This window comes from Elephantulus edwardii, unplaced genomic scaffold, assembly GCF_000299155.1.
Source record: "Elephantulus edwardii isolate Elephantulus edwardi_28Jun2011 unplaced genomic scaffold, EleEdw1.0 scaffold00028, whole genome shotgun sequence".
In the NCBI taxonomy this organism is placed as follows: domain Eukaryota; kingdom Metazoa; phylum Chordata; class Mammalia; order Macroscelidea; family Macroscelididae; genus Elephantulus; species Elephantulus edwardii.
In genome coordinates this window covers 6828509-6837799 of record NW_006399778.1, presented here as the reverse complement: position 1 = coordinate 6837799, position 9291 = coordinate 6828509, and positions in this window count along the sequence as shown.

The window sequence follows — 9291 nt, the reverse complement described above, 5'->3', positions numbered from 1 at the left end:
GTCCAAAATTTGATACAATATCTCACAGACCACACAGTACCATATAGGGAAAGTTAAAAGGTTACAATCTAGGTTAACAGCAGAATGCAGTCAGAATAGCTTCTGAAATGTGCTTACAGGTACCTCAGCCTTGAACTTTGTGGCTTAAGGCCAGTGTTAAAATTTCTCAATCCTGCCAGTATTGTCTTGTGCCCATAGTAGCCAACAAATTTAGGCCAGAGCTCTTAGCTTAGCTCTGGTTCTGTCCATGGGATGGGGAGAGGGTGGTGGGTGGCAGTCTCACGCTCATTCTCTGGTCCTCTGCTTCATCCATGGCTGCTGCTGCTGCCTTTGGTGTGGCTGGAGCAAGAATGTCTGGTCCTGAAGGGTGTCCTACATTCTCTTGCTGCTGCTTCTTTGCTGGTAGGGAAGGGTTAATCTGCTACTGGAGGTGCTCAGTTTATTGAGGAGGCTATCCAGTCCCCTTACAGATGGGTGAGACTGGCCAATTTGTGGAATGGTGAGATAGCCAATCCCCTTCTGGTTAGGCTGTCAAGATCTATTTATATATTCCTGCCAATCCAGATGGTCAAGTCAGAGTTGATGATTAGGACAGCCATATTGAAAGATAAACTTCACAGCCAAACAATTATAAAAGGATTACGGGTGGGATCCTAATGTTCAATTCCACCACAACCCAGGTCTGACATAAGGAATGTTTTCCTGGGATGTGGCCTGTAATAGTTTTTATCTCACAAATGATAAAAGGATAGAAAATGCACAGAGAAGCCTTCTTCTGGAGCCAGCACCCTGAATCTCGACTTTTCACCTCCCAGACTGTAAGAGAATATAAATTTGTTTGTTAAAGCCATCCTCATTTGGTACCTCTGTTTAAGCATCACTAGGTAATAAGGCATCATGTTGGGAAAGGGAAAGGGTCAATGAAAGAGAGGCAGACACTCAAACAGATTGACACAGTGACTGCATCAATGGGCTTATCACTGATCCCGAGGATGGCGCAGGACAGGACAAGGTCCAGAGCTGCTGTTCAGAGGGTCACTCTGAGTCATAGTTGACTATACAGCAACCAGCATCAACAGCTGGTAATTATGATGCACGCTTCCACTCTTGGATGGTTGTTGTTGTAAGAGACCATCCAGTTTATCTCAATTTGTGGTGACCCTAAACACAACAGAGTGAAGTGCTACCTGGTTCTACATCATCCTTAAGGTCCCTTGCGTCTCAGACCCTAGGATTTCCAATGGTTGATTTTCGGATGCAGATACGTCAGACATTTCTTCATAGTCTTCTCCATCTGGAAGCTATGCTGAAACCCATTTTTCCATGAAAACAGCATGTCAGCCTCCACTGACAGATGAGTGGTAAGTACGCATGAAGTTCATTGACTGAGAATTGAATCCAGGTCTCCTTCATAGAAAGTGAGAACCATTACTGCCCCCTTTGCTTTGAACATTTCCCCAAAGCAAGTAATCGATTCTAAGGCATGGGTCGGAGTCCTCATGTGCTGTGAGAGAGGAAAAGGGAAGCCTAGAAGTAGGGGCCATGTACAGCCTATATTAGATTAATATCTGTATCAGAATGGGTGAGCACAAAAAAGAATTTTGCAGTCTGAATCAATACACAAAGAAGGGATGGGAGTGACCCAAAGCTGAAATGGAAAGGTCACTGGACATCTGGGTTCTAGTGCTGTCTCTGTCACTCTGTCTGGCTGGGTGACAAGTTATTTCATTTGTCTTGGTTTCAATTTCCTCTTTCCTAAAACAAGAACACTGGATTTGATCTGTGATTTTAAAAACTTCTTGATGCATCAGGATCACTTACTGCTGCTGCTGTTGTTAGGTGTTGTTGAGTCATTTTCAACTCATAGTGACCCTCTGTACAATGGAACGAGGCACTCCCCGGTCCTGCGCCATCCTCACAGTTTCTGCTATTCTTGAGTCTATTATTGCAGCTACTTTCCCCCTGATTCTCTATGATACCAAGCAGAGTGTCCTTCTCCAGCGTGAGATGAACTCTTACCAGCCTCACTCCTAAGACTCATTCTGATAACACTTTCCCCAAGACAGATTTCTTAATATCACAGAATTACCCATGTTATCATTAGGGGCTACTGAGCAGACCATGATTTATAGTGACTCTGTGAACAACCTTGCCCTGTCCTGCACCAAATCTACAATCTCTGCCACAAGCATGCTCATTGTTGTAGTCAATCCATCTCATTGAGGGTCTTCTTCTCTTTTGTGGATGCTCTGTCTTTCCCAGGAAGCTCTGGTGACTTAGTGGTAAGGAACTGTGCACTGCCAACTCAAAGGTATGTGGTTCGAATATACCAGCTGTTCCACAGAAGAATGATGTACAATCAACTCTTGTATGATCTACTGTCTCCGAAAACGTGCTGGAAGGTCAACTATGGGTTAATTCTGACTCTGTCGTATGGATGTCAGAAGAGACTCTGAATATTGCACTAGAGCTCCAAGAAGCCAAAGCAGAGGGAAGAAATCAAGACATTAAAGAGCTGAACAGAAGATTTAAAAAGGCAGCGCAGGAAGACAAAGTAAAGTTTTATAATGAAATGTACAATGAGCTAGAGTCAGAAAACCAAAGGGGCTGAACTCACTATTTCTTAAGCTCAAGGAAATGAAGAAGAAATTCAAGCCTTGAGTTTCAGTAGTTAAGGATGCTTTTGGAATAATATTAAATGATCCTGGAATTATTAAAAGAAGATGGAAACAGTATACAGAGTCATTATACCAAAAGGGATTGGCAGACATAGAAGAATTTCATGAAACAGCATATGAGCAAGAGCCTGTGGTGATGAAAGAAGAAGTTCAAACTGCTTTGAAAGAATTGGCTAAAAATAAGGCCCCAAGAATTGATGGTATATCAATGGATGTATTTCAACTAACATATGCTGCTCTAGATGTGCTCACCAAGTTATGCCAAGAAATCTGGAGGACAATCACTTGGCCAACTGACTGGATGAGATCTATATTTGTTCCCATCTCAAAGAAGGGTGACCCAAAAGAGTATGGAAATTATCTAATAATATCACTAATATAACATGTAAGCAAGATTCCACTGAAGATTATCCAAAACCAGCTAGAATAGCACATTAACAGAGAACTACTAAAAGTGCAGGCTGGGTTTAGAAGGGGTCATGGCACTGTGAATATTGTAGCTAATGTTAGATGGGTCTTGGCTGAAAGCAGGGAGTACCAGAGAAATGTCTATTTGTGTTTCATTGATTATGCAAAGGCATTTGACTGTGTGGGTCACAACAAACTGTGACTAACTCTGAGAAGAATGAGAATCCCAGAACACTTGATGTGAAACCTATACTTGTACCAAGAGGCAGTCATCAAAACAGAGCAAAGAAGCACTGTATAGTTCAAAATTGGGAAGGGTGTATGCCAGGGATGTGTCCTATCTCCATACCTTTTCAATCTTTATGCAGAACAGATTATCTGTGAGGCTGAGCTGTATGAGGAGAAATGTGGCATCAGGATTGGAGGAAGACTCATCAACAATCTCCGTTATGCAGATGACACAACCCTGCTTGCTGAAACTGAGGAGGACCGGAAGCGCTTATGGCAGAAGGCCGGGGAGTACAGCGTTCAATATGGATTGAGGCTCAATATCAAGAAAACAAATATTCTCACCACTGGGCCAAATGGCAGCATCAGGATGGATGGTGAAGAGATTGAGATTATTAATAGCTTTAGTTTGCTTGGCTCTACAATGTGGTTGGAGACCTCTCTAAAGTACTGAAGAGCAACAGTGTCAGTCTGGAGAATTAGGATGCCTGATACAGGCCATGCTCTTTGCAATCACTTGCTATGCATTAGGTGGACAATGACTAGGGATGATAGAAGGAGAACTGATGCTTTTGAGCTGTGGTGCTGGAGAAGAGTACTGAATATACCATGGACTGCTAGGAGAACAAACAGGTTCGTCCCGGAGAGGGTGAAGCCAGGCTGCTCCTTGGAGGTAAGGATTCTGAAGCTTTGTCTGACATACTTTGGACATGTTGCAAAGCAAGACCAGTCCTTGGAGAAGGACATCATGCTTGGGAGTGTAGAGGAACAGCGCTGGAGAGGAAAACCCTTGATGAGATGGATTGATTCAGTGACTGGGGTAATGGGGGTACGTGTGTAAGAGACAATGAGATTGGCACAGGATAGAGCAGGGTTTAGGGCTGTTGTACATAGGGTCGCTATGAGTCACAGGCAAATCAATGGCACATAGCAACAACAACATGGTATACAACAACCAACTGTCTTTTCCAGCAGTATATGATGGGTTGTTTTTTGTGGTTGGTTTTGTTTATTTGTTTTGCCAAAGACTGGCCTTTTCTGATGGCATGCTCAAAACAATTACTCATAGGGTTGTTAAAACACAGATTGCTGAGTCTTTCTTATTCAGTAGGTCTGGGATTCAGCCTGAGAATCTGCATTCCTATCAAGTACTAAGAGGGGACTCTTGCTTCCACCACTTCTGCTCAGTTATTTCAGAATTCCAAAGTTCCCCGAGTACCCTGGGCAGGGCTGAGGGACCATACAGGGAGTTAGTTCATTTTCTTTTCCCTACAAGAGCTTGTCCTGAAGTTTGCGAACTCTTCGTTCTACCTTTAGCAGCTCTTGAACTGCCCCCTCTGCTGCCCTCTGTTGGACCTTCCGTGCAGCGCCCACAGCGCCACCTTCCTTAGGGGTTTATCCAGCGAGGGACATTCTTTGGTAGTAATGTCTTTCCAGTCATGCCACACAGGGAAGCAGCTTTCATAACTCCTTAATACCATTCCTAAAAGAAAAACTTAAGCTGAAGCAACAATAACAACAACAAAATGAGGATCTGACAAGCATGTTTTCACCAAACTATGATTCCCACCCCATATAAAAATGTTGTACACAGAGAGTGATGCTATCAAGCCAAAGGTGGGTGATTTTAGTCTGCAGCCCTCAGGCCTGGTTTTCATTGTTTTTGGTCAAACATTCTTCTAAGTGGTATAGCACTGGTCTGTCCATTTTCTGTACAGAGGTAACTTGTGGTTGCTGTGATGCTAAACATTGTGATACTGATGTGTCAAATATGATAAGGGTTACACATGGTGGACAGTGTTTGGTGGAGATCCCCAATTAAAACAAGTTTGGAAGCAGGAGTGGCATCCACTTTTGAAATAGCTTGTCTCTGGAAACTATGAAGTTGGAGAAATTATGAAAGTGATACAAGTGTTCAGGTCTTTTGTTCATGAGCTTGCTATGAGTCATCTACAACTCAAAGGCATTTAGCAACAACATATAAAAATGTAGGGAGCTCTGGTGGCCTAGTGGCAAAAAGCTGCTCTGAAATCCCAAAGGCACATGGTTCGAGGCCACCAGCTGCTCCACTGGAGATGGATGGGCAATCTCCTCCCATGTGAATAATTGTCTCTGAAAACTCACCAGAGGGTCAGCTATAGGTCAGTTCCAACTCTGCAGTAAATAACAACCTAGCAAACGAGTATCTTGGTATATAACAAACACAAATGTTTGCGGTGATATTCACCTGGGGAAAAAAGTATTACAAATTCTACACTCAAGCATCTTTTTAGGAATTCCATAAGGCAAGATAGGGATTCACACATGGAATTAGGCAACAAAGGAAAAAGAAAAGTCATTATCTTGGCAAGTCCCTGATGTGATAAACAGATGCTGTGCAGTGGGACCCAAGCCCGCAGTGACTCCGAGCGTGTCTGAGCAGAACTGTACCCAGTAAGACTTCCAACAGCTGTGATTCTTCTGGAAGGAGATCTTCAGGTGTTTCTCCTGAGGTGCCTCTGGGTGGATTTGAACTACCAAGCTTTCAGTTAGTACTTGTGCTTAACCATTTGTGTCATACAGCAACCCCTACAAGTCAAGACAGACACGCTGTAGGGAAAGATAATAGACAATAAGGGAGTGATCACTAGAGAAGAGAAGTCACTGAGAGATGCACCAGCGACACAGAACAAGAAAAAGAAGAAAGACACTCTAATACCTAGTGGATGGAAGAAAAACTGCAAGCTTTTGTAAATAAAAAAAGTCAAAATTTTATTGTGATTTTAATGAAAGTTTACCAAAATGCTGGTTTTTCATTCATTCGTTGTTGCACATTTTCCTTTTTCCCTTCCTCTAACTTTCCTTTTTTCCAAATATTCTTTGTTGCACAATTTCCTCTTCCCTCCGTCTCCCCCAATCCACTTTACAATGCACCTTTATTCTGGACTATTGTCATATATATAAAACACCTAATAATATATTCCTTTTAAACAGTTCTTTCCCTCATTTGTTCCAATTCAGTGTTCATTATACGCTCTTTTCCTATTCTCCCTTTCGCCTTCCACGTCAGTCCTGATTTATAACAGTGGTGCTATGCAGCATTTGTCCTTTTGTGACTGAGGTATTTCACTCAGCGTAATGTCCTCCAGGGTCACCCATGTTGTGTAATGTTTTATGTAATGTTTTTGTTTTTCAGTGATATGTGAGTATTACAACGTGTACCATAGCTTTTCTATCCACTCTTTTGTTTATGGGCACTTGGGTTGCTTCCATTTCTTTGTATTGTGAGTAATGCAGTAATAAACATGGGTGTGCATGTGAAAATTTTTGAAGAGCTAACTGGACACTAGATGTTCTAGTGCTTTAAGTAGTCCATGGACTTGGGGCTTAATCTAGGTTTCAATTCGAAGGAGCCTGGGTGATGTAGTGGTTAACTTGTTGCTAACCAAAAGGCCAGTGGTTTGTGACTATCAGCAGCCTTGACAGAGAAGGACGTGGCTTTCATAAAGGTTACAGCCTTCGGAACCATGTGAGGCAGGTCTGCTCTGTCCCATAGGGCCACTGTGAGTCAAAACTGACTAGATGGCAATCAATTTTGCTTTATTTTGTTTTTAAAGTTTGTGCTTTAGCTCAAGAAAATACAAATGGACTCTGGAAATACACTTCCTTTCTCTAATTTCAAGTTCTTCAACCCAAAATGAAGCACTTGGAGGCTTTTGATCTTTAAGATTCAAGGTCAATACTTCTTCACCCCAAGTAGCAGAGTCCGGTCTTTAAGCTGATTCTTTCTATTGTCACAAAACCTTAGATTTGACTGCTACAACCGGAACACTTATTTTTAACCTGTTCAAAACAAAAATACTTACAGTTTCTTCATGAATAGCCCCAGTAATTATGGCCAAAGGTTTACAGTGAACATTGGCAGTTTCAAGAAAATGTACAGTGGCTTGGACTTCAGAAGTTGTCATTCATTCAGGAGAACATGGATGTCCTGGAATTCATATCTTTAACTTTCTGATGTATTAATAAAGTATGGGAAAATAGAAAGCTGGCCAAACTTTACACCTTGAATAATTTCCAACTCATAATTCAGTGTTATTCCATTCTTTGTGATGACACCTTTTCTTCCAAGCATTTTTATTTTGTCAAACGTAATGTTGCCATTCTTTTCGCTTGTTTGCAAAAATAGTAGCAGCCTCAGCAATTTCTTCAAGAGTTGTCTTAAATTCAATGATTACAGCATCAACAACTAACATCCCACCTTTCCTGACTTCCCCTGGATTAGCCCCTTTGCTAATTGTCTCAAAGCCTTCCTTGGCAATAGAACACCCTAACACAGAAGCCATTTCCAGCTAGTGACATTTCCAGCTGCTTCATTCTTGCTATGGGCAATATCTTGAAAAGTTTGACCCCAATCTTTTTTTTATTTTATTAATTTTAATGAAAGTTTACAGAGACTTAGGGTTTCCAGTCATTCATTGTTGCACTTTTCTCCCTGTCCCTCCACCCCCCCATTCACTCTTCTCCGTGAAAAGAAAAAGAAAAACTCTTTCATTGTTATGTAATGGAAAAAAGAGACTTTATAATGTGGAAAAACGAGTTGGGATTCCAAGGAAAGTAACAGAGGAGGTGGTCACAAGAACATGGAAACAGCCCAAATGTCCAACCACAAAAGAATGGATTGAGAAATTATAGTATTCACAAGATGGAATACTATGCAGCATGTAGGAGCAATGATTTTGAAAATCATTTCCTAACTTGGGAGGGACTGAAGAGTATTATGCTAAGTGAACTAACTCAGTCACATTGTAGAAACACAAAGACAACTAGTAAAATATGTATGAGGATTCAAGGAGGGGAGGAGAAGGAGCAGAGGGGTGAGGATGGGTGGGGGAAGTAATCTTAGGGTTGCACAATTTGATGGGTGGAGGGAGAGGTGGGTAAATTCAGAAATAGGAAAGATATGGTGGGAAAAACAATGTATAAGAACTTTGTACGTAAACCAGTACAAAATAAAAACTTAATGGGTGGAGGGGAGAAGAGAAGTTGAAGAGAATGGAAACTTTTCAACTGCTAAAAAGAAAGTACACTGTGGGCTTCCTTGAAGGACTGATGGATTTGCAGAGTGCAACAGGCTTTGAGAAATCATCCAAGCATCCTTTTTATCTTCCAGATGAGGAACCCAAGGCCTAGGAACATGGTGTGACTCACCCATGACTACACAGATGACCAGGGTCATTGCTATCAGTATCTATCCCAATTCTCAATTACATCATGCCGGCCTGAAGTAACTTCCATTAGTTAATCATTCAGAAAGTATTTTTAAAGCACTTACAATGGAGAAAGGATTGAAGCTGTCAAAGACTGCATGTTGCTTGGATCAACAATCAACACCCTTTGTGCCAGCAGTCATGAAATCAGGAGACATATTCTACTGGGCAAGTCTGCTGTGAGGGACCTCTCCAAAATGCTGAAGAGCAATAATGTCAGTTTGAAGACTAAGGTGACCTGATTTAGGCCACGGTTTTCTCAATCACTGCTTCTCATTGGAGTGCTGGACAATGAAAAAGGATGACAGAATTGATGCCTTTGAGTCGTAGTGCCGGAAAAGAATACTGAATAGCCCATGGACTGCCAAAATAATAAACTGATTTGTCTTGGAAAAAGTGCAGCCAGAATGCACCTTGGAAGTAAAGATGGCAAAGCTTCATCTTTCGAACTTTGGACAGGTAGCTTGGCGAGGCTATTCCTTGGAAATGAACATCATGCTTGGAAAGATGGAGGATTAACAAGGGAGAGGAAGACCCCCCCAGTGAGATGGATTGACATCATAACTTCGGTAGTACGCTCTTATGTGTCAGAGATGATGAGGATGGCACAAGATAGAGCAGGGCTTAGTTAGGTTGGCTGTTCATAACATTGCTGTGAGTCATACTCAATGACACCTAACTAACAACAACAACAACATTGGGTTTGAAATGTTGTTGTTGTTGTTGTT